This window comes from Octopus sinensis, linkage group LG6 (genome assembly GCF_006345805.1).
Source record: "Octopus sinensis linkage group LG6, ASM634580v1, whole genome shotgun sequence".
Lineage (NCBI taxonomy): Eukaryota > Metazoa > Mollusca > Cephalopoda > Octopoda > Octopodidae > Octopus > Octopus sinensis.
In genome coordinates, this window is record NC_043002.1 from 49,546,946 (window position 1) to 49,568,927 (window position 21,982).

Here is a 21,982-nt window from a genome sequence, read left to right on the forward strand (position 1 = left end):
AGTATATTACCAGAGGTCTGTCACTTGTCACTACGCATTTCCACTGTTATCTACTTCCTGTGCATCTACTACATAGAAAGTCTTACTCCTTTGTCAGCCTGCTTGTGAGCCACGTGCATCTCTTTTACATCTACAATGTACATTTGGTAACATCATTTAAATTCTCTGCATACTCTCTCACTTGGCTTGACAGGTCTTCTCAAGCACCGTATATTGTCAAAGGTCTCGGTCACTTGTCACTGCTTCTGTGAGGCCTAATGTTCAAAGAGTACTTCTTTACATGCCACCGGCACAGGTGCCAGTTACACTACACTGACATCGGCCGTGACTATGATTTCACTTGGCTTAATTCTTCTAAGTTCTTGTTTCATTGCTGTTTATTGAAACTTGTAAAAACAAAGTTATTTTATAATTTGCTTATATATTAGAGCTTGAATTAGACAACGCAACTGAGAGGTGCCAACTGTTTTAAACCTTTTGTCATTTGGATTACTTTGTCAAATGTAATATTTATTCATTTACTTTGTTTTTGAATTAATCATACATTATTTCATTAACTTTGAGATTTCAATGATGTGATTGCTTATGATTTGAAAGATTATTGTCAGAAAGGTGTGAGAGGCCAAATCTGGTCTGTTTCAACATAAAACTGGCAGAATATGGCTGGTTTGAATGCTAAAGAGTTAAACAATAAATGATTCCTGCAGTCAATAAGTTTAATGTGGAGTTGACTGTTATATTGTAGGTACTAGGGTAAAGACCCCCTTTGGTCATTAACGACCATGGAATTGCACCTAGAAAGTTAGCCTTCTAAGCAGAGGTCCGGGCAAGGTTGTTTATGGAAGACCAGCAGTTGCCAATGCATTCTAGCCCCCCCCCCTCTCCATGTCACTGATGTTACCCAAGAGAAAGGCAAAGCCAATATATCTTGGCACCAATGACGTGCTAGTGCCACATAAGAAGCATCAGAGCTGGTGCAACATAAAAAACACTGGTGATGCCGCCACATAAAGCACTGGTACTGATTCCACATAAATAGTACTGGTGATGGTGCCATGTAAAAAGCACCGATAATGGTGCTATGTAAAAAGCACCAGTGATGGTTCCACATATAAAGTATTGGTGCCGGTGCCATGTAAAAAGCACCCAATATTCTCTGTAAAGTGGTTGGCATTAGGAAGGGCATCCATGCAAAAACTACAATGGAGCCTTATCAGCTCCCGTCAAACTATCCAGCCTATGCTAGCATGGAAAATGGATGTTAAATGATGGTGGTGATGATGATGATAATGACGATGATGGATTTTTCATCTAGTATCAATCATGCACTCTGCATAACTGCTACCGGCTCAGTTGTATCTCTTTCATGTGTTGACAAACACCTGCAATTACTACATCAAGCAGCTAAATTATCCTTCAAGCCTTAACCTGTCATACTACAATAAAAGATACATTGGACTGGATAATTTAATTTGAAACAAAATACAGTATAGTGATGGTAGGAATGCTTTCGGTCACTGGACAGCTTGTTTAAGGCTGACCTGAAGCTGGACAGCAGTATCTGCTTTCCCAAGGTACACAATGGCATTTATCAGATTCATAAGTTTGACACTCTTTAACTAGTTTCAGCTCAAGAGCTGTGTTCATGCTGGGACACTGAATCAACTGGTAGATATAGGTGATATAGTGGGAGGTATAAGTTAGACTTCCACTTTGTAGATATTAGATTTGAATTCAGAATTTAAAGAGGCAGAAGAAATAAACACAAGGTACTTTTTCTGATGCCCTAACAATTCTGCCAAAATGATAAGGATAACTAAGGTGGCAAGCTGGCAGAATCGTTAGCATGTTGGGGCAAAATGCTTAGTAGTGTTTCATCTATCTATGTTCTGAGGTCAAATTCCACCAAGGGCAACTTAGCCTGTCCTTTCGGGGTTGATAAAATAAGCACCATTTGAACACTGGGGTTGATGCAATCAACTTACTCCTTCCCTAAAATTGCTGGCCTTGTGCCAATATTTGAAACCAATATGGTAAGGATAATAATAATAATAATAATGATGATGATTTCCTATTTAGGCCAAATGCAACCAATTCTGAGAGTAAGGGCTTAATTGAAACCATTGATCCCAGTACTTGGCTGGTACTTTATTTTACTGACATTTACTGGCAGAATTTGCATTCAGAACATTAACAGCAAGAACAATGCTCCAAGGATTCTACCAATACACCTGCTAATAATAATTTTTTTCTAATTTATGGCACAAGGCCAGCAATTTTGAAAAAGTGGTGTTAATTGATTACATCGACCCTAGTACTCAAATGGTACTTATTTTATCACCAAAAGGATGAACAGCAAAGTTGACCTTGGCAGAATTTGAACACAGAGTGTAAAGACAGTAAACAAGAATTCTTTCCCCTTTTGACATAAGACCAGTGTCTGAGGGAGAGGGGTAGTTGATAACATTGACCTCTGTATTCAACCTGAACGGATGAAAGGCAAAGTTGACCTTCACAGCATTTCAACTCTGAACATAAAGAGTTGGAAGAAATGTCGCTAAACATTTCGTCTAATGCATTAATGACTCTGATAACGATATCATTATCAACTGGTACTTGTTGTATCAACCCAAAAGCGATGAAAAGCAAAGTTGATCTTGGCAGAATTTGAACTCAGAATGTAAGGGCAGACAAAATGCCACTAAGCATTTTTCCCGGTGTGCTAACAATTCTGCCAGCTCACTGCCTTGAATCTGATAATATAATAATAGGCACAGGAGTGGTTGTGTGGTAAGTAGATTGCTTACCAACCACATGGTTCCGGTTTCAGTCCCACAGCGTGGCACCTTGGCCAAGTGTCTTCTACTATAGCTATGGGCCGACCGAAGCCATGTGAGTGGATTTGGTAGATGGAAAGTGAAAGAAGCTTGTCGTGTGAATATATATATATATATATATGTGTGTGTGTGTGTATCTATATGTTTGTGTGTCTGTGTCCCCCACCATCGCTTGACAACCAATGTTGGTGTGTTTAAGTCCCCGTAACTTAGCAGTTCGGCAAAAGAGACTGATAGAATAAGTACTAGGATTACAAAGAATAAGTCCTGGGGTTGATTTGTTTGACTAAAATGGCGATGCTCCAGCATGGCTGCAGTCAGATGACTAAAGCAAATAAAAGAATAATTGTTTCTAAAGATTCTGCCATCACACTGCCTAATAATAATAAAAATAATAATAATAATAATTCTTATCTTTTCAAATTTTGGAACAAGGCCAACAGTTTTAAGTTAAATACCAGTTGAACATTAGAGTCAATTACAGTGACTCTAATGCTCAAATGGTATTTAATTAATAGACCCCAAAAGCGGAATCAACCCCAACAGAATTTTAATTCAGAACATAAAGAGTCACGAGAAATACCACTAAGAATTTTGCCCAGCAAGCTAAATATTCAACGAGCTCACTGCCGGCGAGCTGGCAGAACCGTTAGCATGCCGGGTGAAATGCGTAGCCGTATTTCGTCTGCCGTTACGTTCTGAGTTCAAATTCCGCCGAGGTCGACTTTGCCTTTCATCCTTTTGGGGGTCGATAAGTACCAATTACGCACTGGGGTCGATGTAATTGACTTAATCCGTTTATCTGTCCTTGTTTGTCCCCTCTATGTTTAGCCCCTTGTGGGTAATAAAGAAACAAATAATAATAACAATAATAATCCTTTCTATTATAGGCACAAGGCCAAAAATTTTGTGGGAAGGAGGTTTGTCAATTATATTGACCCCAGTGCTCAACTGGTACTTATTTTATTGATCCCAAATGGATAAGAGATAATGTCAGCCTCGGCAGAATTTGAACTCTGAACATAAAGATGCTTAGTGAAATGTCGCTAAGCATTTTGTCCTGCATGCTAACAATTCCGCCAGCTTGCCACCTCAATGATAATAAATAAACAAGGGGATTTTTTTTGCTTTCGTTATTGCCCTTGTAGTAACAAATATATGATGGATTTCCTTTCTAAATATTGTAGAGTTTACAGAGGCAGAGTGAGAAGGAGAGGGTTATGTGGAGGTTAGAGACACAGTGGACATGTAAAAGTGGGGTGTGTGAAAGGAAAGAAGGACGTAAAAAGAGAAAGAAAGACAAGATTACAAGAGCAATCTGCTCTTGGAAAGGAAACAGATAATTCTAAACAAAGTATGTATGTATCTGCAAATAACTGCTTTTGTGTGTATGTGTATATATATATATATATATATATTTAATGAACCTATGTGTGTATGTGTATTGACAAGTAGCCATAACCTTTCAGATAGTATGAAGCCCATATTTAATGTGGATAGGAAAATGAGGTGTAACATTCATGCCTGGGCTGAACGTAATTGTTTTAGGGATACAGAGCAGAGAACTGTGCGTGTATGTGTTTGTATGTGTGTGTATATGTGGTGATTACATTCATATATCCATGAGATTGTTTACAATGAAACATTGTGTGTGTGTGTGCTGGCCACACACATGCACAGACACACACTCATGTATATACACACACATACACATGTAGAGGTTACACATGCGAAAAGGAGGTTGAGCGAGGTGTGAGGTACAAGTGAACCTATGTACTCGAGGGAAAGAAAGTGTGATGTGCACATGGTGAAGGAGATACAAGGTGTCAGAGTGTCTTAATAAATGTGTTTACATGAACTGAATCTACTTGTTAAACTATTGTAAATAGAGGGTATGGCTGTGACAGTTACATTACAGTGGAGGTGTCGATGGTGGTGGAGGTCGAGTGACTGTCCAATACGGGGTGGTGGGTGTAATGGTAGTAGCTTCTGTGCTGAAGTAATGCCAGTCCACATACTGGGGTGATTTACTCTCTCTAATCTTGGTCGTAGTATTGCAGGTGCAGGTACAGCTGTGTGGTTAAGAAGATTGTTTAGCAACCACCTGGTTTCAGGTTCAGTCCTCCCCTGTACAGTCACCTTGGGCAAGTGTTTTCTACTTATAGCTCCAGCTGGTAAACAGAAACTGTGTGGAAGCCTGTGTTGTATGTGTGTATACATACATATATATAAAGGCGCATGGCTTAGTGGTTAGGGTATTTGGCTCATGGTTGCAAGGTTGTGAGTTCAATTCCCCGCAACACATTGCATCCTTGAGCAAGGCATTTTATTTCACATTGTTCCAGTCCACTCAGCTGGCAAAAATGAGTAGTGCCTGTATTTCAAAGGACCAGCTTTGTCACACTTCGTCTCATGCTGAATCTCCCTGAGTGCTATGTTAAGGGTAGACATGTCTATGGAGTGCTCAGCCACATGCACATTAATTTCATGAGCAGGCTGTTCCATTGGTCGGATCAACCAGAATCCTGACCATCGTAATCACTGGCGTGCTAGTGTGTGTGTGTGTGTATGTATATATATATATATATATATATATATATCTTTAAAGAAATTTGTTGTGTGAGAAGGTACAAAGTAAACTAGAAAAAGAAAACAAAACATTTTCCTTTTCTAGTTTACTTTGTACCTTCTTGCATTGTTCCAGCCTTACACAACAAATCACTCTAAAGTTATACCACAATGCTTCACCAAAACCATTTCATTATATGTATATGTGTATGTATGTGTGTGTGTATGTATATATATATATATATATATATGTGTGAGTATATGTATATGTATGTGTGTGTGTGTACGTATATATACAGGGTTGGCCAAAGTCACCTGAGAGTAAATCAAACTTCCATAAATACTTTATATCCAATTCTATTTATTCATTCCAATTATGAATATTTAATAATTGAATGCTGTGAGTTAAAAATCACTGTTTTTTTTCTCAATGTGTATCTATTCATTAGCAGTCTCAGAAAAAATATTTTTTAATTTCAATCTTGGAATTAAATGGTTTTGATTTACTGTCAGCTGTATGTATGTGAGTAAATATAAATATAAATATATATATATATATATAAAGCAATAAAGATTCAAGTCAATTTTAATGAATTTACTTGAATATGGTACCTAACTTAGATGCACCAAAAAACTATACGGTTTTAACCATACAGTAATGTGGGGTGATTATAAGCGAGAAAGAAGCAACAAGAATGGATAAGTTTTTAGTACAATCGTTTCATACAAAGACAGGCTTTATTAAAAGTTGCAAAAATTGCAGCATATAAACGTGTCCCGTACTCATCAGCTAAAATACATGTGAGTTCTCTAGACATCTTAGTGGTTGAGGCTATACTCATGAAGTAATGTAGATAATTAAGTAACATAAACAGATTTCCAAAGTTCATTAAAGTTCTTTAAAGATGATGCACAGTCTTATCACAGATTTTTAAAAAAGTTTTAATAGCATCACAGAGAAGGTGACTTAATCCATAGTGTACATATGAATTTCTCTGGAAATTCATATGTACACTATGGATTAAGTCACCTTCTCTGTGATGCTATTAAAACTTTTTTAAAAATCTGTGATAAGACTGTGCATCATCTTTAAAGAACTTTAATGAACTTTGGAAATCTGTTTATGTTACTTAATTATCTACATTACTTCATGAGTATAGCCTCAACCACTAAGATGTCTAGAGAACTCACATGTATTTTAGCTGATGAGTACGGGACACGTTTATATGCTGCAATTTTTGCAACTTTTAATAAAGCCTGTCTTTGTATGAAACGATTGTACTAAAAACTTATCCATTCTTGTTGCTTCTTTCTCGCATATATATATATATATAGACACAAGCATGGATGTGTAATAGGAACTTTGCTTCTCAAACAAACCCAGGCAACATCATGTAATAATTGTAAATGATTGTCACTGTGAAATAAATAGTGTCATTTGTTTCCAATATGCTGAGAAACAATGTCTGGCCTTGGAGAAATATTACCTAGCTTGGAAACAGGTTAGAGTTGGTGATAGTAAAGGCATCCAACTGTTGAAAATCTGCCTTAATAAACCTTGTCCAATCCATGCAAGCATGGAAAAGTGTTTGTTAAATTGTTGACATTCATCATCATCATCATTATTTAGCATCCGCTTTCCATGCTAGCATGGGTTGGATGGCTCAACTGGGGTCTGGGAAGCCAGAAGGCTGCACCAGGCCCAGTCTGATCTGGCAATGTTTCTACGGCTGGATGCCCTTCCTAACGCCAACCACTCCATGAGTGTAGTGGGTGCTTTTTACATGCCACCGGCACAGGTGCCAGACGGGGCTGGCAAATCTTCCTCAACAAATTACATCTGACCTATGCAAGCATAGAAAAGTGACCATTGAACTATGATGATAATGATCTACAAGTTTCAAATAAAGCTTAATATACACACATATGTATAAAGTGGCTTTACCAGTGCTTATAGGAAGTATCAGAAGATCTTATGTAGCCTATGAGTTTCTTGAAATGATGGCATGGTGCATGGCTATGTAGTTAACAAGTTTGGTTTCCAACTATGTGGCCTTCAGTTCAACCCCACTGTGTGGCACCTTGACCAAGTGTCTTCTTCTATAGGCCAGCAAAAACACTGAGTGTGAAGTTGGTAGATGGAAATTGAAAGAAGCCCATTTTATATATGTATATGTCTGAGTGTCTGTCTGTGTCCACTCCACCTGACAACTAATGTTGGTTTGTTTACATCCCTGTGACTTCTGCAAAAAAAATGATTAGACCAAGTACCAGGCCTAAAAAATAGTATAAGTACTGTGCTCCAGCATGGCCAGAGTCAAATGACTGAAACGAGTAAAAGATAATGATATCACATTAGTGCAGACTCAAACATTCAATTTTATTGTACCTCTTCACATCCCCAATTGTTAAAAACCTTTAAAAAGGCAGAATCAGACCCTTGTGGATTTGAACTATTTATGTGTATATGTTTTTGTGTCTGTGTTTCTCTCCACCTACCATAGCTTGGCAACTGATGTTGGTGTGTTTACATCCCCATAAGTTAGCAGTGCAGTAAAAGAGACCAATAGACTAAGTACTGGGGGTTGATTTCTTCAACTAAAATACCACCTTCAAGGTGGTGCTCCAGCATGGTCACAGTCAAATGACCGAAGCAAGTAAAAAAATAAAAGAATATAGGCGCAGGAGTGGCTGTGTGGTAAGTAGCTTACTTACCAACCACATGGTTCTGGGTTCAGTCCCATTGTGTGGCACCTTGGTCAAGTGTCTTCTGCTATAGTCTCGGGCCGACCAAAGCCTTGTGAGTGGATTTGGTGAACAGAAACTGAAAGAAGCCCATCGTATATAAGTATATGTATATATAGGTGTGTCTGTGTTTGTTCCCCCAACATCGCTTGACAACCAATGCTGGTGTGTTTACGTCCCCGTAACTTAGCAGTTCGGCAAAAGAGACCGATAGAATAAGTACTAGGCTTACAAAGAATAAGTCCTGGGGTCTATTTGCTCGACTAAAGGTGGTGCTCCAGCATGGCTGCAGTCAAATGACTGAAACAAGTAAAAGGGTACCATCATCATCAATATAACATTCATTTTCCATGCTGACATCAATGTGAGTGTGTGTGTGTATATATATATATATATATATAAACATGCATTAGAAACATATGTCCTGTCATACTGTTATTGTATTCGTAATGCAGATTATTAATAGAATAAGTACCAGTTGAGTACTGAGGTCGATGTAATTGACTACCCCCTCTTCCAAATTTCAGGCCTTGTGTCTATAGTAGAAAGGCTTATTATTGTCAGCAACAAGCTGGCAGAATTCTTAGCACCATTTCATCTGTCTTTACGTTCTGAGTTCAAATTCCACCGTGGTTGACTTCTTTGCCTTTCATCCATTCGGGGTCAATGAAGTAAGTACCAGTTATGCACTGGAGTTGATGAAATCAACTAGTTCTCCTCCCCCAAATTTCAGGCTTTGTGTCTTTAGTAGGAAAGATTATTATTATTCGCAGTGAACTGGCAGAATTGTTAGTACAGAGGAGAAAATACTTAGCAGTATTTCATATCTTTATGTTCTGACTTCAAATTCTGCTGAGGTTGACTTTGACCTCTGTCATTTCGGGGTCAATAAAATAAGTACCAGTTTAGCACAGGGTTCCATATAAATCAACTAACTCTGTCCTCCAAATTTCAGACCTTGTGCCTATACAAGTAATTATCATTATTTCAAATTTAAGGTGGCAACCTGGCAGATTTGTTACTGTGCTGGGCAAAATGCTTATTGGCATTTGGTCATTCAAAATTTGGCACTTGTATCATTGTACAAATGCCTGACCACATAATTACATCTCAGTATTACGAACTAACAAAACACTTGTCAATTAAACTATGCTCCAACTTCTTACAGCAGTGGGACATATATTTACACATCATACTCGCTATGCAAAACAATTGTGTCTTAATAGAAAAACTTTAAGTTGTCTTAGCCACGGAGGATCAGATTACCTTCTATCTTTTACTTGTTTCAGAGATTGGGTTGTGGCCATGCTGGGGCATCACATTGAAGTGTTTAGTCAAAAGAAACTGATTCCAGTGCTGAATTTTAAGCCCTGTATGTATTCCATTGGTCCCTTTGGTCAAACTGCTAAGTTATGAGGATGTAAACAAACCAGCATCAGTTGTCAAATATACTGAGGAACAAACATAGACAAGCATGATGGGCATGGTGTGTTTACGTTTCCATAACTTAAGAGGTTCAACAGGAGCTCGATAGAATAAGTACCAAGATTTAAAAAAAAAGTACTGGGGGTTAATTCATTTGATTAAAAAAACTCAAAGGTGATGCCCCAGCATGGCCACAGTCTAATGGTTGAAACAAGTGAAAGATAAAAGATCAAAGAACGGCATTAACAAATAACATGTGGTGACGGTGGGGTCAATAAGGGAGCTTCTCTGAGGTGAATCGCCCTGCTAGAAAAAGCAGTCAAAGCTCCCTCAAATCTCACCCTAAAGTTTTAACAATTGAAGTACACAGGGAAAATAAAACATCTGATGATGAGTCACTCAGTTAAAGCTGAGCTGGGGCTAAGACAGTTCCTTTACACCAGCATGAAACGTGGTCGCTTGATCTTTTGGAAATAGCAGCCAAATCTCCCTCAAACCACACCATACCATTTTAGAAAGGCGTGTGGGGTATGAGAGCAAACAGGAGAAAGTAAACTTGATATGATTGCATCTTATACATTGACGAGATGGTCATGGCTAGAAAACCTTTGATCATGGGTCAGTATCAGTCAGGGTTGACCTGAAGTTACAGTACATATAAAAAAAATTATTATCTTTTGTTTAAGTAATTCGAGCTGCGGCCAAGCTGGGGCACCATCTCGAAGGATTTAGTGGAGCAAATCGGCCCCAGTACTTATTTTTTTAAAAATCTGATAGTTATTCTATCAGTCTCATAAACTGAACCGCTAAGTAACGGGGACATAAACAAACCATCACCGATTGCCAAGCGGTATTGGAGGGCAAAACAGATTGACCTAAGACACACGGACTCCGCCCCCCCCCGCCCGACACACACACAGTTTCCATCCACCAAATTCACTCACAAGGCATTGATCGGACAGGATTATAATAGGGGAAAAAAAAAAGACACTTGCCCAAGATGTCGCACAATGTGAGTGAAACTGAAACCACGTGGTTCTTAGTCACACAGCCATGTAGAATTTTAAAATATATGTTTAGGGGGATCAGAGAAAACTAGTGATAGTCTATGTTGATAAACATTCAGTTCATGAAACCAGTAAGAAAAAATATACATTTTAATATATATAAAGTGTTTATCGAAAGCGCACACACACAGCGATAGCTTTAGGTGAGTCATTAAAAGTTTTGAACGTAAATAAACACATGTAAAGCAAAAATTGTTTGCGTGTAACCACTTCACACACACACACATCTTTACGTTGAGCGAACGATGGGGTCTTCATTATCAACGTTCAACCTACAGCTCCAATAAAAAAAAAAAAACAGGAAGAAAAAAAAGCAAGTGGAAAAGACACACGAGAATATAATGCTTTGATATATAAACTGCTAAGTTACGGGATCGTAAACAAACCAGCACCGACTGTCCATGCGGTGAGGACACATACACAAAAACACACACACATCGATTTTCTGGAACGATTGGTTATACAGCCTTTTTTTTTTCCGAACCTTGGTCAATGCATTCTACATTACATACTAAATTCACTTACATACTTAAATGAAATACAGCTACCTGTATATTAGTGTAAATGATACGAGTTGATTGATATTGAACTGTGCAAGGTACTACCTAGTTAATTAGTCCGGTGCCCGCGGGAATTTGGAGTTTCTGCTCGTAGATTAGTGCAGATAAGCGGATTACAAGAGGTTCCGGACATCAGTATCCAGAAAATCGGTGTATATATATATATATATATATATATTATAATTTTTTTTGTTTCAGTCATTCGACAGTGACCATGCTGGAGCACCGCCATATATATATATACCGGGTATTACTTAAGAAGAATGGTCCTGGTGCGCGCACTCGCGCTAGCTAGTCGTGACTAGTCGATCCTACAACGACTACCTAGCAAAGTAAATAAACCACCAAAGTGAGGATCGACTAGTCGCGATAGTGATCGCAGTGGTCACTCTATGGCCGGCCATAACTTTTAAAATCCTAAAATGAGCAGGCATTGTTATATTTCGGTACGGTCATATTTTTACCACAGTGCGTGTGGTTAATTGGCAAACATATGACCATCCCCAAATATAACAACAACACACACAAACACATGTATAAACCCCTTACTGGGCGGGTTGATCATTACCGGAACACGTTTTGATCATAGGTAGGGCTGACTTAACAGCTTTGTAGCCGTCGCTCCCACCTTCCGGGCAAAGCATTGCACTGGGGCCACTGCATAGACCGTCAGAGCATACATTAAGCCCCAGAGCCACGGGTCCCCCGAGCAGCTTGCTTTGTGCGGCCATGCCTTCACACAGCAATTATCGTAAGTGTGGTAGATAGACCAAGGGGCTAAGAACTACAACACTGGTTTGAAAGTATTTCTATGAGCATACCTTTTTTTTTCATTATTATTATTATTATTATTATTGATTGTTACACATAGGTAAAATATTCTGGACGATACTGAATCGAAACAAAAACATGCTTACAGACTAAGTGGGGGTAGGACATGTTCGAACCTGCGACAGGTTTATCTCTTAAATCACCGTTAAGCAAATTGTGAGTGAGTGAGTGTGTGTGTGTGCATACGAATGTATGTATAGGCAAGTATTGAAGTTATGTTACGTGTTATGACAGTGTGTGCCAAAGAAAACAAACAAAACACACACATACACATACAAAGCAGGGGGGACGTTACATGTTACCGGCAGATGATAAGAGTAAAAATATCGTTGGTAAATAAACGTGAACTATCGAAAAAGAAAGAAGGAAAAAAAAAAGGGAAGCAAAATTTGAATAAGCGTGTAATACGAAGATCATGAATTACTTCCCTTGTTATGATGTGCGATGATTCCGGCCAAATTTACACGAGTGCATGCGTTACGTTTAGCCTACTATATATTATATACACGCTGATAGATAGATAGATAGATAGATATAGATATGTGTGTGTTGTGAAATAATGTGTCTTTAACATAAAAATGCATATTTTACATACAAGTACGTGTTGTACAGGCATTACAAAATAGACACACATACGTGCGCCCACACGCAAAAATGTTTGCACATATACGCATGGATGTGTGTGTGTGTATATATAAAAAATATGCATGTATATATATATATATATCCTTATATATAATATGCATGTATATATATATATATATATCCTTATATATAATATGCATGTATATATATATATGTATACACACACACACATAGACGTATATATATGTGTTTGTAAAAATATTTATACATACACATTTACGGGCACATTTACATGTACATATAGTTATACGCGTGTATATCTTATGTATACATAGCTATATATATATATATATATATATATATATATACACAAATATACGTTCTATGTATGTAAACACATTATATGTAAGTAATAAGTAATATAGTGTATATGTTATACATATAGACACACACAAAACACGACATGTATATACATATATAGAGAGTCAGAGACCGATAGTTTGATAGATATCTCGTAACAGTATAAGTAGATATAGATATACAGAATATATATATATATATAATACACACGCACATAAATATTCACACATATTATACGAAATATTTACAAACATAAACAAAACAAATAAAAACGATGCTAATGATGATTACCGTTTAGTACATAAAGCAGTAGAGGTGATACTCGTAATATAAACAGTGTTAATAGTAGCAAGTAATGTTGCTGTTGTTGTTGTTATTTTCTGTCTCCGTTAAATCTTACTCCAATGCCGTAGTATAATAATAATAATAATAAATTGGTTAATGCCGAGATTGCCCATGCAAACAGTACGGAAACGGGAACCCTGATTTTCCCATCCTTTTTACTCTTCTTATTCCCCGTATGAAAAGGGAGTTCCGCGGCCTACTGATAATTTTTTTCTTCTTCTTCCTTCTGTCAGTCTTGGTCCACCGCTAACAACAACAACAACAACAACATCACCGCCGCCGCTACCGCCACCACTGCGCTATCACGAGGTGATGGTTGTGGGGGAGATTTCTATGGTTCTGGTGGTGGTGGTGGTGGTGGTGTTTGTGACTAGCAATCTCCTCGTCCTCTTCCTCCTCTTTCTCCTCTCTACGGGACTGCTAATGATTGTTATAGATATTGTGAAGGCCGTGCGTTATGGGTTGTCTTTTTTTTGTTTTCTTCTTGTTTTTTTTTTTGAGTGGCGAGGGCTTAAGGTTGTTGCTGGACCTTATAATACATTTACATATAACACTATGCACACAGACAAGCACACAGTTCTCTTTTTACCATCACCTCTCTTTCTTTCTTGCTCTCTCTCGCTCTCTTTAACACGTTCTCTTGTCTCTGTCTCTTTCTTCCTGTTACATACACACATGTACAAATCGGGATGCGAGAGAGAGAGAGAGAAAGAGAAGAATATATAGCCTAAGGTAAATAACCTGCGAGACGAAAGCTGTAAGCAAATGATAGAGAGAAGGGGAGAAACGGTGAGGATGAGAGAAAGAGAGAGAGAAGAGGGAACTGAGAAGGGACTGTAAAAAAAAATACCAAAAGGTAATAATAAGTGTGTGGGGGAGGGTGAGATATATAGATATAGTGAGAGAGAGATCTAACTATATATCCATATATACACACATGTATCTATCTATCTATCTATCTATTTATATCTAACTATATTTGTGCACACACGCCTCAGACACACACCTCACACACACGGATGTGTGTGTGAGGTGTGCGTTGTGTCAATCAGTGTCAAAGTCTGTGTGTGTTGTGTCAATCAGTCTCGCGCGCGCGCGCATCGTGTGTGCATTTGTGTGTGCGTGTGCGCGCGAGTACTCCCAACTAACTGTTATAACTGCAGCAAATATATATATATATATATATATATATATATATATATATATATATATATATATAAAAACTCCACAACTCGCATTTCGTAACGCCGCGCCGCCACTATTTTTTTTTTATCTTCCTCTTACTGCAGCTACTACTATTACTACTACTACTACTATTATTACTATCACCACTACCATTTACCCACCCACCACCCTCCTATGAAAAGGCGGTGAGAGGGGAGCTGATTGCAGCCTCTCCCACCCCCACCACTACTACATTACACACAGTGACACACCCGCCCCCACAGCGCCCTTCACTACCTTAACAGCGGCACCCTCCCACCACACATCCCTCCCCCGACAACTTCTCTTTCACCCTGCATCGCCCTCCTCCTCCTCCTCCTCCTCCTTCCCCACCTCTGTAATTTCCTAAAGATAAGGATTGATAAATCACTTGCCATCTTCCATCCACAGATAATCAATCATTGCTTACAGCCTGGCAGCAGTGGAGTGAGTGAGGTACGGGGCAGGGTGGTTGGGGGGGTAGAGCGTCAGTGGTCGTAGTGGGGGGTTGGGGTGGGAGTAGTGGTGATAACTAGTAGTAGTAGTAGTGGTAGTACTGGCTTTGATAGTCATCATAGTCATGGTGACAATAGTAGTAGTAGTAGTAGTAGTAGTAGTAGTAATGGTGGTAGTGGTAGTGGTCGTTGTGGTACTGGCATTGATAGTGGTCAGTGTTGTGGTGATAGTCGTCGTAGTACTGGCCTTAGAGGTGGTGGCCATGGTGGCAAAAACACCTCAGTAGTGGCCTTCATAGTGGTCATTGTGTGTCATGGGCGTCAAGCTGGCAGAAACGTTAGCACGCCGGGCGAAATGTGTAGCCGTATTTCATCTGCCGTTAAGTGTTCTGGGTTCAAATTCCGCCGAGGTCGACTTTGATTTTCATCCTTTCGGGGTCGATAAATTAAGTACCAGTTACGCACTGGGGTCGATGTAATCGACTTAATCCCTTTGTCTGTTCTTGTTGTCCCCTCTATGTTTAGCCCCTTGTGGGTAGTAAAGAAATATATATATATATAATATATATATATATATATATATATATATATATATATAAAAACTCCACAACTCGCATTTCGTAACGCCGCGCCGCCACTATTTTTTTTTATCTTCCTCTTACTGCAGCTACTACTATTACTACTACTACTACTATTATTACTATCACCACTACCATTTACCCACCCACCACCTCCTATGAAAAGGCGGTGAGAGGGGAGCTGATTGCAGCCTCTCCCACCCCCACCACTACTACATTACACACAGTGACACACCCGCCCCCACAGCGCCCTTCACTACCTTAACAGCGGCACCCTCCCACCACACATCCCTCCCCCGACAACTTCTCTTTCACCCTGCATCGCCCTCCTCCTCCTCCTCCTCCTCCTTCCCCACCTCTGTAATTTCCTAAAGATAAGGATTGATAAATCATTGCCATCTTCCATCCACAGATAATCAATCATTGCTTACAGCCTGGCAGCAGTGGAGTGAGTGAGGTACGGGGCAGGGTGGTTGGGGGGGTAGAGCGTCAGTGGTCGTAGTGGGGGGTTGGGGTGGGAGTAGTGGTGATAACTAGTAGTAGTAGTAGTGGTAGTACTGGCTTTGATAGTCATCATAGTCATGGTGACAATAGTAGTAGTAGTAGTAGTAGTAGTAGTAGTAGTAGTAATGGTGGTAGTGGTAGTGGTCGTTGTGGTACTGGCATTGATAGTGGTCAGTGTTGTGGTGATAGTCGTCGTAGTACTGGCCTTAGAGGTGGTGGCCATGGTGGCAAAAACACCTCAGTAGTGGCCTTCATAGTGGTCATTGTGTGTCATGGGCGTCGAGCTGGCAGAAACGTTAGCACGCCGGGCGAAATGTGTAGCCGTATTTCATCTGCCGTTAAGTGTTCTGGGTTCAAATTCCGCCGAGGTCGACTTTGATTTTCATCCTTTCGGGGTCGATAAATTAAGTACCAGTTACGCACTGGGGTCGATGTAATCGACTTAATCCCTTTGTCTGTTCTTGTTTGTCCCCTCTATGTTTAGCCCCTTGTGGGTAGTAAAGAAATATATATATATATATATATATATATATATAGGTGCAGGCGTGATTGTGTGGTTAGAAGTTTGCTTCCAACCTCATGGTTCAGGGTTCAGTCCCACTGTGTGGAACCTTTGGTAAGTGTCTTTTACTATATATATCTGTCTGGGTCTTGTTTGTCCTCCCCACCACCATTTGATGACCAATGTTGGTGTGTTTTATGTCCCCATAACTCAACTGTTCAGCAAAAGTAACCAATAGAATAAGTACCAGATTTTTAAAAAGTAAGTACTGGAGTTGATATATTCAACTAAAAATTCATCAAGGTGTGCTCCAGTCTGGCCACAGTCTGATAGTAAAAAGAATTAAAAATATATCACAGTATATATTTTGAGTATATATGACTCAACTATCGGATGTTGTTTACACCACTGGTCACAATGCGCTTCCTTGAATTGTTTTTGCTTTCAAATGACACCACCCTGCTGGCTAGGCAAGTAAGTCTATGTTCTATTTGAATGTAATGCTAGTCCATTGCAGGGTTACCCATTTACAGTTGGTGAGACAAGAGCAATGTGAAATGAAGTGTTTTGCTTAAGGGTACAACACAGCCAGTTTGAGAATTGAAACCATGACCTCGTCACTAAATCACATGCCTCCACACACATGTATACATATATGATATATGTATAGGCATGGCTGTGTGGTAAGAAGCTTGCTTCCAGTATAGCGTTTCTCAGCTGGATAGTGGATTTTGAGTGTAACGTGTTTTTTGGTTGTCTTGGCGATGCAACATTTTTCCTCTTGTTTAATGAAGGGGTGTTGGGTGAGGAGTAGCAAAAGTTTGAATTATTCTGCTTCAGACATTGCAAACTGCCCTTCTTTGGACTTTGTGTCGTTTGAGGAAGAAATGGTGGAGAGTTTGAAGAAGATAGACGAAGCAATGGAGACGAAGAATTATGCAGAGGTGACGAAAGAAAGAAGCAAAGACGTGAGGCTGGAGGATGTGAGCAAGTTCAAGGGAATGCTTAAGAGGGAAGGGAACAAAGTGAAGGTGTTCCCCCACCAAAGAAGTTTTGAAAGAAACAAGTAAGAAGACAATAATTTACAGAACATATTCAGTGGCTGCCAGGAAGATTGAGATCATGTCAACAGCTCAAATAGAAAAGGCACTTTGATCAATCTGGCTAGGGATTTACCTACTTTGCCAGAGGTAGAAAATTCGGAACAGTGGAGGTACGGTTTCGGGAGGTAGCTACTGCCAGGCTGCACTCAGTGGTTAGAGCATCAGGCTGCGTGTTGTGTTCTTGAGCAAGACACTTTATTTCACGTTGCTCCAGTTCACTCAGATGTAGAAATGAGTTGTGACATCACTGGTACCAAGCTGTACCAGCTTTTGCCTTTCCCTTGGATAATGTTGGTGGTGTGAGGAGGGGAGGCTAGTATGCATAGGCGATTGCTGGTCTTCCATAAACCTTGCCTGGACTTGTGCCTCAGAGGGTAACATTCTAGGTGTAATGCCATATTCATTCATAACTGAAGGTCTTTACCTTTTAATATATCAAGGACTACATTACTTAATAATGTGTCATTTTTCTAAAACAGTAGGGCATAATTTCAGGGAGATTTGACTAATATTTTTAGCAACTTCTACAACCCACACAGAGTTCCCTCAATGAGTGTTGCTTATCAGTGGTTGTAGAAATGATGTTAAGTTGGACAGTTAATTTTCTAGTTATGTTTATTTTACTTTTTAGTTATGAACCCACCAGAGACTGCCCTTGGCTCTATGATATAAATTTCCTAGGAGTGGCTAGGACTGGTCTGTGACCCAGTGGCTATGGAACCCTGCTGTAAAGGATGGGAAAGAGTGTACTTAATAGAGGGCAACCCCTTGATTTATATTTATTTCATTGTCTTTGGAGAAATTGATGGTAAAAATAAACTCCAACATCTATGATGAATGAAAATGAGTAATTTAAGCAAATAGTTTGAATAAAAAAGGGATGAAAGAAAGTTAAGATAGCTGTTGTCTTCTCTACCAATAATAAAATCTGATATCATCCTGTGGAAAACAGTGTGTGTGGATTATCTCCTCTACCCATGTGCACCACTCACTTCATTCCTCTCCACACTGTCTCCCACTTGCTCTCTTATTCTCATAAACTCCACGCGACTCCGGCAGAAGGTAATGGCAAACTTCTGCGGAACCTATATGCCAAGGAAACCGGAAAACCAGCCCTAATGAGCCAGGCGTGGCTTGAGAAGGAACAAACATACTGAGTCTACCATCTAATTTAACATCACCTGGCACTTTGGTTGCCTTCAGCAGAATCCACATATGGCTTGCAGACACTCAAACCATGTCTCCAGGTAACTGTTACCTTCCTCTCTTCGTCCTATGAGTCTTGAAAGCACACTGTAAAGGGTCATGGGTACTAGCAACATTTTACTCTGTATTTTATATATTTTTAAAGTTATTTGGCCATTTTTTGACTATAGATCCCTTTGATTCCTATTTTACTCAGATGGACCTTCATAACCATTTAATGTTTAAAAATCCTGTTATATCTCTATAATTAAATGTTATTAGGAATTGCATTAAAAAAAAAATTAAGATATTTTGTGTACTGTAGAAGTATAACCGATTTATATTGCACATAATTTTTAACAAAAAAATCAGAGGTAGCAATGTATCTCCTCTATAGCAAGACACCTGTAAAACTATATACTGTAAAACACCTGATTTACTCTAGAGAAAATCCATCACTTAGTAATTGTTTGTTTCAAATTTTGGAACAGGGCCAGCAGTTTTGAGGGGAGGGGGGGGCAAGTTGATTACATCGATCCCACATATTGATTGGTGCTTTATTTCATTGGCTCTAAAATGATAACAAGTCAAGTTGACCTCATCAGGATTTGAAATCGGAATGTAAAGCGCTGGAAGAAAGGCTACTAAGCCTTTTGTGCAATGTGCTACCAAGTCTTACCACTTTAATAATAATAATGATTCTTTCTACCAAAGGCACAAGGCCTAAAATTGGGGGGGGGGGGGGTTAAGTCAATTATATTGACCTCCAGTGTTCAACTGGTACTTATTTTAAAACCCTGGAAGGATGAAAGGCAAAGTTGACCTCGGCAGAGTTTGAACTCAGAACATAAAGATGTTGATAATGATGATGAAGAGTGTGTAATCCACACACACTGTTTTCCACAGAACGATATCAGATTTTATTATTGGTAGAGAAGACAACAGCTATCTTAACTTTCGTTCATCCCTTTTTTTATTCAAACTGCTATTTGCTTAAATTACTCATTTTCATTCATCATAGATGTTGGAGTTTATTTTTACCATCAATTTCTCCAAAGACAATGAAATAAATATAAATGAAGGAGGTTTCCCTCTATTAAGTACACTCTTTCCCATCCTTTACAGCAGGGTCCCATAGCTACTGGGTCACAGACCGGTCTGGGTCTTTGGATTATTTGGTACCAGGCTGCACAGAAAGAGTAAATTTTAAAATGATTTTTCTTGGCTATCACAGTCTGTAAGGTGTTTTTGTTATATATATAATATATATTACACACACACACACACACATATGTATTAGAGTAGGTAAAGACCCCCTTCAATTATGAATGACCATGGGATTGCACCTAGAAAGTTACTCTCCTAGGTACAAGTCCAGTCAGAGTTGTTTATGGGACACCAGCAGTCATCCATGCATATCAGCCTCTCCTCTCCACGCCACAGATGTTATCCAAGGGGAAGGCAAAGGCAGATACAGCTTGGCACCAGTGATATCACAACTCATTTCTACAATGTCTTGCTCAAGAACACAACACACAACCTAGTCCAAGAATTGAACTCACTACCTCATGATTATGAGCCTGACACTTCAACCACTAAACCATGTATTATATATGTAATAGTCAAATTATGTTATTATGCAGTGAAGGTGCATGGCTAAAGATATTTGGCTCCAGATCGTCTGATACCTGACAGCACAGCACATTGTGCTCTTGATCGAGACACTTTATTTCACCTTGCTCCAGTCCACTCAGCTGGAAAAAATGAGTAGTACCTGTATTTCAGTGGGCCGACCTTATCACATTCTGTGTCGTGCTGAATCTCCCTGAGAATTATGCTGAGGGTATGTGTGTCTATGGAGTGTTCAACCACTTGTACATTAATTTAACAAGCAGATTGTTCCCTTGATCGGCTCAACTGGAACCCTTGTCTTTATAACTGACAGAGTGCCAGGACTCATTCTTTGTAAGCCTAGTACTTATTCTACTGGTCTCTTTTACTGAACTGCTAAGTTACAAGGATGTAAGCATCAGTTGTCAAGCAATGGCAGGGGGACAAACACAGATACACGAACACACACACACACACATATATGTATAATGCACTTCTTTCAGTTTCTGTCTACCAAATCCACTCACAAGGCTTTGGTTGGCCTGAGGCTATAGTAGAAGACACATGCCCAAGGTGCCATGCAGTGGGACTGAACCCAGAACCATGTGGCTGGTAAGCAAGCTACTTACTACACATCTTATATGAAACTAGTCCATTGTGTAAAAAAAAAAAAAGGATTGGGGACTGCTTCCTTATACAATATTCCAACATTAAATTCCATTCATTATTCTTCTTTCTCTTCCTTATATCCTAACGAAGTTAGATTTAATTAACTATACTCCCTTCCTATTCCCACATTGTACTGATATTAACATTGATAACACTCCTTCCTATTTCCTACATAGTATCAATATTACAGTCAGCAGACTTATAAAATCCTTCCTGCCCCAGATATTGTACCAATATTAAATTCATTTCACTAGAGGTGCGGGCATGGGTGTATAGTAAGAGGTTTGCTTCCCAACCACTTGGTCCCGAGTTCAGTCCCACTGTGTGGCACTTTGAGCAAGTGTCTCCTACTATAGCCTTGGGCTGAATGAAGCCTTGTGAGTGGATTCATTAGATGGAAACTGAAAGAAGCCTGTCATATATATGTGTGTGTGTGTGTCTTTGTGTCTGTGCTTGTCCCTCACCACCACTAGACAACCGGTGTTGGTGTGTTTATATACCTATTTCTTTAACACCCACAAGGGGCTAAACACAGAGGGTACAAACAAGGACAGACAAACGGATTAAGTTGATTACATCGACCCCAGTGCGTAACTGGTACTTATTTAATCGACCCCGACAGGATGAAAGGCAAAGTCGACCTCGGCGGAATTTGAACTCAGAACGTAACGGCAGACGAAATACAGCTACGCATTTCGCCCGGCGTGCTAATGTTTCTGCCAGCTCGCCGCCTTATATATACCTGTGACTTAGCAGTTTGGCAAAAGAGACTGAAAGAATAAGTACCAGGCATTTAAAAAATGCACTGGGGTCAATTCGTTTGATTAAAATCTCTTCAAGGCAGTGCCC

General features: G+C 39.3%; 1 protein-coding gene across 3 annotated transcripts in view; it reads right to left on the reverse strand.

Annotated features, from left to right (window-relative positions):
- LOC115213034 (teashirt homolog 1-like) overlaps nt 1–21,982 on the reverse strand; it is a 425,208-nt gene that overhangs the window by 9,004 nt on the left and 394,222 nt on the right. The window contains exon 1 of one of the 3 annotated variants that reach the window (XM_029781939.2): nt 13,270–13,850. The exons of the other annotated variants lie outside the window; for them this stretch is intronic. The gene's annotated coding sequence lies outside the window, so the exon portion shown is untranslated. Of the gene's footprint in view, nt 1–13,269; nt 13,851–21,982 lie in introns of those variants that run through there. 3 annotated transcript variants of the gene reach the window in all.